This window comes from Takifugu rubripes, chromosome 22 (assembly GCF_901000725.2).
Source record: "Takifugu rubripes chromosome 22, fTakRub1.2, whole genome shotgun sequence".
In the NCBI taxonomy this organism is placed as follows: domain Eukaryota; kingdom Metazoa; phylum Chordata; class Actinopteri; order Tetraodontiformes; family Tetraodontidae; genus Takifugu; species Takifugu rubripes.
The window spans coordinates 10,862,306-10,869,371 of NC_042306.1; positions in this window are offsets into that span (position 1 = coordinate 10,862,306).

Below are 7,066 nucleotides of genomic sequence, written 5' to 3' on the forward strand. Positions count from 1 at the left end.
AACCGAGAACGTTAGAACGACCCTCTGATGGCAAAAGTTTGTTCCACAAAGTCTGATCGTTGAAGTCAGAGTAAACATCACCTCTGCTAATAGACTCCAAGACTCCAGGAAACCTTACAGGAGGGTCGTGATCATGAATAATGTGGACCGAAAGGTACAGCGAGGGCCAAAAGTCAAGGACAGAAGTCGCCCCGGTCTATTTCTCATTTAAATTAGCTGCACGCGAGCGAAACCTGAATACCGTCCGAGCTTTGGCGCAGGGATACGGCGCCTTTTATAGTCAGACACATTAAAACAAGCAGAAGAAGAGCCAGGGACGAAGAGCTTTAAAGGGAAAATGAGCAACAAAATATGAGATATCTCAGGGAGGCGCCACCCATCACAGAGTGGGAGTCAGCGTCACGGCATCAGCATACAAACGCCTCTGTAATGAAGCGGCGGCGGTGGCAGCAGCAGCGCCGGGCTCCAACCACGCAGACCTATCCATCTCCTCCATGCATTATTCACTGCACACAGCCATTTTACCGCCCAGCGTAGCCGGCAAAGATTGGTTCCGCTTTTTATTTATCTGTTTTTCATCCCCTCCCATCCGTTCCCTCCTCCTTCCTTTCTGCAGCTTTTCAATTAAATTAAGGCGAGCGCGACACTAAATCCATGCAGCCGAGGCTGCCCACATGACAATTAGACTCAGGGTCGGACAGAGAAGGAGGTCGGGATGCGATAGCGAGCATCGCTCAGGTAAGCCGGCTGAGCTGAAATGCTCATTTAGGCCCAGATAACGCGCAGAAGCTAATATGATGTAGTTCCTCTCAGATTACCAGCAGAGTCGGGGTCATATTCCAATATATGTACATATTCAAGCGGCGCGAAATGGCAACTAATTGATCTGGACTTTTCCATCCAAGAGAAAGAGAATGTAGGAATGAAAGTGGAAGTGATTGCAAACCCCGCTGGGTGGGGGCGGCACATGATGGGTGCAGTTAATAAGGTTAATAAGCAAAAGGCTGAATAGTGCAGTGGATCCAGGAAAGTGGAAACAAGCAGGCAATCATCTGTAATTTGATCCAGTAGGATTTGGGCTGAGAGATGGCGGAACGGAGCTTCCGAATATGACTGAGCGGTAAATGTGAGGGTGCTACTGTGTTCCCAAATGTTCCCATTTTTCAAGCTCGCTGACCCGCCCCCCTCCCCTCCTCACTCGCCTGCAGATTTGCCACTTTTATTCTTTTTGTTGCCGCCTCCAGGGAGCTGATAACATTTTGGCAATACATTTGCACAAAGGAAAGGGCTTCATCACACCGTCGTTGGTGCTTCTGTCCTTTTAGCGGCTTATTATGACAAAGATTACAATAATGGGTGAAGATGTGCAGATATGCAGGCCCGATGAAAAAAACAGCACACACACATGCACACACACACACACACAGACAGCCTCTGCCGTCTGCACTCTTTTATATGACCTTGAGCAACACTGACAGCCAAATTGCATTACTTATGTTCGCAGATCCGCTGGCAAAGACTGAGGCATGTCTGCGGCTCTCTACTTCTACGTGCCTTTCTTTCAGTTTCTTTGGCTTAAATGGCGGGTCTGTGGATTGTCAGCTGCCACAAGCAAAAGTGAGGGTTCACCAGAGACAATCAGGAGTCATTTCAGGGAGACTTCTCCTGGAATGAGCAGAGACAGAACCCAAACCAACCAATTAAGGAAAAGGTCAGGCAGAATAGATGGTCCCTCAATTTATGAGACGCATACACATACACACACACACACACACACACGTGCGCACACACACACAGGAGTATTAAGTTGTGTTACTTGGAGGACGCAGCCTGAACACATTAATTTCCATAAATTGGACGTTCAACATTAACCTCTGTTTTTTAACCTTAAGTCATAGCAAAAATGCTAATCGTCCCCACTTTCTCAATAGGTTTCAGGATTTACTGTTTAGCATTTATGAAATGCATAATATGTTCTGACGCACAAGGAAACACGCCTGCACAGAAATACGCCACTTTTTTCTGCGTTTAGGAGGCAGTGTCCCGTTTCTAAGGGTGGTGAAGATGGTGACATTTCACCAGAGGGCTTTTTAATGAGACGTGAAAGGTGCAGCCGAGGCAGAGATGGGGTCCCGGAGCACATCATGACATCGGTTAACAACAGCCCCTCACTGCCGCGCGGGGTGAGACGCGGGAAGGGAGTGTGGAGGAACTGGGTTAGTGAGGATACGAGAGGAAGAGTCCCGGGGGGTGGGGGTGGGGTGAGAGAAAACTGGAAGGGACACTCGGCTGAAAGAGAGCACAGAAAAGTCATAACCCAGATTCAATTAGTGTCTGATTGCTGTTCTTTTGCTGTAATATTATACAGCTGAGAGCGATTTCATATTTCAAACAAAGGCCAGGCCTCGGTTTCATTTAAGACCTCCACCACACATGCACCCCCTCTCTTTCTCTTCCAGACACCCCCCCCCCTCCCCCTCTGGAACAGAAGAGAGTTTTCTCTCCCTCCGAATGACAGCGATGCCACCGACAGGAGGGGACCCAGAGAAACAGGGCAGAACTGCTCGGTCGACAGGCGCGGCGGAGGCCTGATGAAGACATTTCCATCCAGGCAGCCATTTGTTGTGTCAGAGCAAGGGACATCCTGTCAAATCCGCTTTAGCTCCCCATCCCGTCTGCGCTGTTGTCATCCCACGCGCCATCAACACGCGTCCCCGCGGACGCCAACAGGTGTGCGCGTCTGCGACTGAGGGCGTGCGTGTTCTTCACTTGTTTTCATGCAAGAGAAACGGGTGGAACCTAACTTGTGGGGACACCATAACCAGTCAATCTCCTTTGAATCGTGCACACCGCCGTCTGCCCTGTGTCGTGGTCACCACGGGCACAGAAAGGGACACGTGGGCAGTTTTGCTGTCGTTAGGAGGTTAAATATCATCAAAAAACTGAATTTCGTCACTACTCCACCCGTCCTTCGTCTGTGTAATGACGCCAAAGTCGAGCTGAAAGCACGAGGCCACGGACAGTAATGACACTGACACCCAGGGGTTGCAATCACACAGAACCCCGGAGATTGGACCTCTGTCATGAGCCCGCAAATCCACGCTGGGTTCAGATTTAAAGGCCCACTTGGGCACACACACACGCTAATTGTTTCTTTTCTGAGTCATATCTTTGCAAGCCTGTAAGTGGCTTTTGGGGAGACTCCAGGCGGGAGAGATTCCCCTCTCCCCCCACGCGCATTAAGTGAGCAGTGTTAGGCCGACTGAACTCTGGCTGAACTCGGGGTAAAACAGAGGTGAGAGACACATTCACACACACACAAGTGAACATATGAACGCACCGTACACACCTCAGCAGCTGTAGTGATCTAATATCAGGTGACTTGCCATAAAAAACCACAATATAGACAGTGTTTTCCAGATTAAATAATTGAATTGTGTCATTTAATCATGTTCGGTAGCTCCATTGACCTCCATTTTAAAACTCTATTGACCTCCATTTTATTCAATAAAGCCATTTTCTCTCAAATCTAGCATTTTTTGAGCAGAACGGGACACCTATATTCATGCTTTCTATACAACAAATGGACTTTTTAGCCAATTTATTTGTGGCCGTGTGACTAAACGCGTGCACGCTGGCAAATTCGGGCACAACATGGTAACGGTGGCGTTGGCCTCTAAAACATTAATGTGTTACTGTGTGTGACCCTGATCCATGGGATTCACCTCGGCAACCTTCAGTAAACCTGCAGCGTTCCCCAGGAGCTGCCAGCCATGGCTCATCAAACCTCCCTGCAACAAAAAACCTCGAGCACTGCAATTCACGTGCACCTGCCTTCGTATAGGAAGAGCGAGAGAGAGGACGGACATGTATCGGCTAAATGGTGGTTGATCAAGCCAATCTAAATGCTAAACAAGAGCCTTTCTCAAGAGTAAACAACTGGCTGGCTGCAGACTGTCTCTTCTCTAGAGCCACTCAATGGAGGGACATCAAATTGATGTGCATGCGTTTGTGTGCGGGGGGGGTGCTTTGCATTTTCAAGACTTTTCAACACAGCGAGAAGAATTTGAGGTATGAAATGAGTGTTTATTCCTGCGCCAGTAATTGCTGGGAAGGGGAGAGAGCCACAAAAGCACGCCACAGAACAGAGCGCGTGCCCCTAAACAGCATAAAGACTCTTTGCTGCGGGTCTCTCAATCACAAAGAGATGCGTGTGTGACAACAGAGCCGAGGAAATCGGACCTCTGATTCAACGATGGGCCCACGTTGCTTCTGAGAGGGCAGACGGATGCACTTATACCTACACGTGTCCTCATTAATATTCCACTTGCCGTCTGTCCACGGGCCTCAGACACAAAACACATGAGTTAACTATATATTATAGCATCGTTTTGAAAGATATATTGAACCTGGGCTGCATTATAGCAGCACAGCAGTGTTACAAATGTAACCTTGCTTATACATTGTGAACCAACATGAAGATAAAATACTGTCACCAGTGAATAAAAATCATTTTTAACACACTATAGTTTGCTTTTATTGGTAGATGCTGCCGGTATGGAGCTCTTTGGCTTGTTGTGTGACTCTGTTTGCAGTGGTGACACCACGCAGAGGACAGCGTGATGAAGATTGACTTGTTGAGTAATGAAAACCAAGTGCGGTCCTCCTCGGAGAGACCAAGCGAGTGAGAGTGAAGTAATGAGGCAATGAAGGAGCAAACTGTTCGAAAGACCTTTCTTTTAAAAGAGGGGTGACCCTGGGGGCTGAGTGAGGAATAAGGGGCAAACATCGAGACAGAGAAAGAGGGAAGTCCACGCAGGAGAGGATTACTGAGAGAACTATGGCGGCACAGCCAAGCCGTGATGGAGCGAAAGGCTCTGCAAACCAACCACCGTGTTATGGAACAGGCTTTTAAAGCTGCTTTAGCTTCTTTCAACATAAAAGCTGCAACTCCCGTGAGACGTCATCGTAAATGTCGTGGCTGTCCTGATCCGCGACCCTGACAAATGGAGGAAATAGTACCACAAACAGGGGGGCCCATGCACACACTTTAAAAACCTCAAAATTCACCATCATGCACAATCTCCTTCTTCCAGGCAATCTGTGAAATGGCTAGGCCTCTTGGGGGGGGGGGGGGGGCTGGCTACACATCCATTGCTATGGTGATGAAGCTCAGATTCCATCCAAAGAGGCAGAAATGATATATAGAGAGGTTCATCCCTCATGGATGGCCATGAGGGAAGCACAGCCGCCAAATAACACCAGCGCCTGAAGGACCTCCGGGCCTTTCAATTTGAAGGAAATAGTTCCTTGCGGCCCCCTTGTGAGGACATTTGTCACCTCGCCAGGTAATGCAGGCAGCAGATCACCATCGATTGTTGTAGTTTTAGGTGACACGTTGCATCGGAGGGCGTTGCCGTTGGAAATGTTCGTGCGAGGGGAGGAAATGGAGACTATAAACCCTCATGGTGATGTTGACGCAAGCACGGCTGGATGCTATTTCTTGGAGTATCAGGGGGTATCTGCTTCAACAGCGCTTCAGGATTAGCATCCAATATCTTTTATTCCATCCTTTTGGAGGGGTGAGAAGCAAGTGATAGTGGAGGAGGGGAGGAATATGATTTATCCCTCACACTACTTGATGAATCTGCTCTGGGTGGCTAAACTATTTATGAGCCTCATAACTAAATTCCTCCATGCATCTATTCCCTCACTCGCATCGGGACCCAAATCTAATTCGGCCCAGTGAAACACACACGCACACGCGTACGCCCCCCCCATTTTTTCCCCCTCACATAACCCAGTGAATTATACACAGAGGTGCGCACAGACACTCTTACACACAAGCGGGTGATTAGCATATCAGCCGGTGCACAAATCCATATTTAATAAGAGGAAAAGGCAAAAAGTGTTTAGTGTGGCGGGTCTGAGGACCAAAGACCAGCAAAGAAACAAGCTGAGTTCCTAGATTTCGGAGCATGGCAGAGAGGGGCCTGAGGGAGACTAAAATACAACTTTTATTATTATTTTTAGTTGAGTAATTTTCACATTTCTTTAGTGTAACACCCCCAGTAACCCACAGGTATTACTGAGGTGTGGTACTCTAATGCGATGCCGTGACTTCTTTTCTCTGATTCAGTAGGAGGTTGACATTTCCCATGCCCCCGGCTTTATAAATAAAAAGCATCTCTAATGCAGCCAATGCCACCGATCAATGTACAACAATAATGCACGGAGAAAGAGCTTCGACACCCAATTTCATAATCTCATAATCAGGTCCAAATCAAACGCATACCGAGAAAATCTTGGCCGGGGCAGCGGAAAATGCTTGTGATCGAGCATATCTGGTGCAAAGTAAATTCACAAAGCTGCATTATTGTCAAATGAGCTCTAAAAGCGACACGTTTCATAAGAGTAATCTGCTTTCGGCGGCTGAGCTGTCGGTTCCCGAACACTTGTTGAACAGAGCTGCTTTGTGGCTATAAAAAACATGCTGAATAAAGCTTTATTTTGGTAGAACAGGAAGCGGTTTCCCCAAACTAGGGTTAGCTACTTTGTGAGGGATGCAGATTGTATATGAGAAATAAGCAACATGATAATTAAGTTTGTTGGCTTTTAACCAAAAAAGTTAGTCAATAATCATGCTTTTCAACCTGTGGTTCGTGTACCACTACTGGCACACTACAGCTTAATCGTCGGCCCTAAGCAGTGCTCCACCAGCAATATTTAATAGAACCTTTTAAACAAACAAAGAAACAACCTCATGAAGGCCAAAAAAAGAGATTTTTCTGCTAGAAGTCAGGGACCAAAATGTTCTGAGCGCTAGGTCACAACAGCAGTGAGATTCAAAAAGCAGCAGCTAGTAATGATGGGCAGCACATTGACTGCGGGGCAGGTGGGGAATTGCAGATGAACCAGACAGGAGAGAGGTACAGAGTGGTTTCAGAGGCTTTTAGAAAAAGAGAAATTGACATAAAAGTGGGACGAAGCCTGGAGACGGCACACAGCTGTTCTCTGTGGCACACTGATCACACAGAGAGGTCATTAAAGCCAAAAGAGATCAACA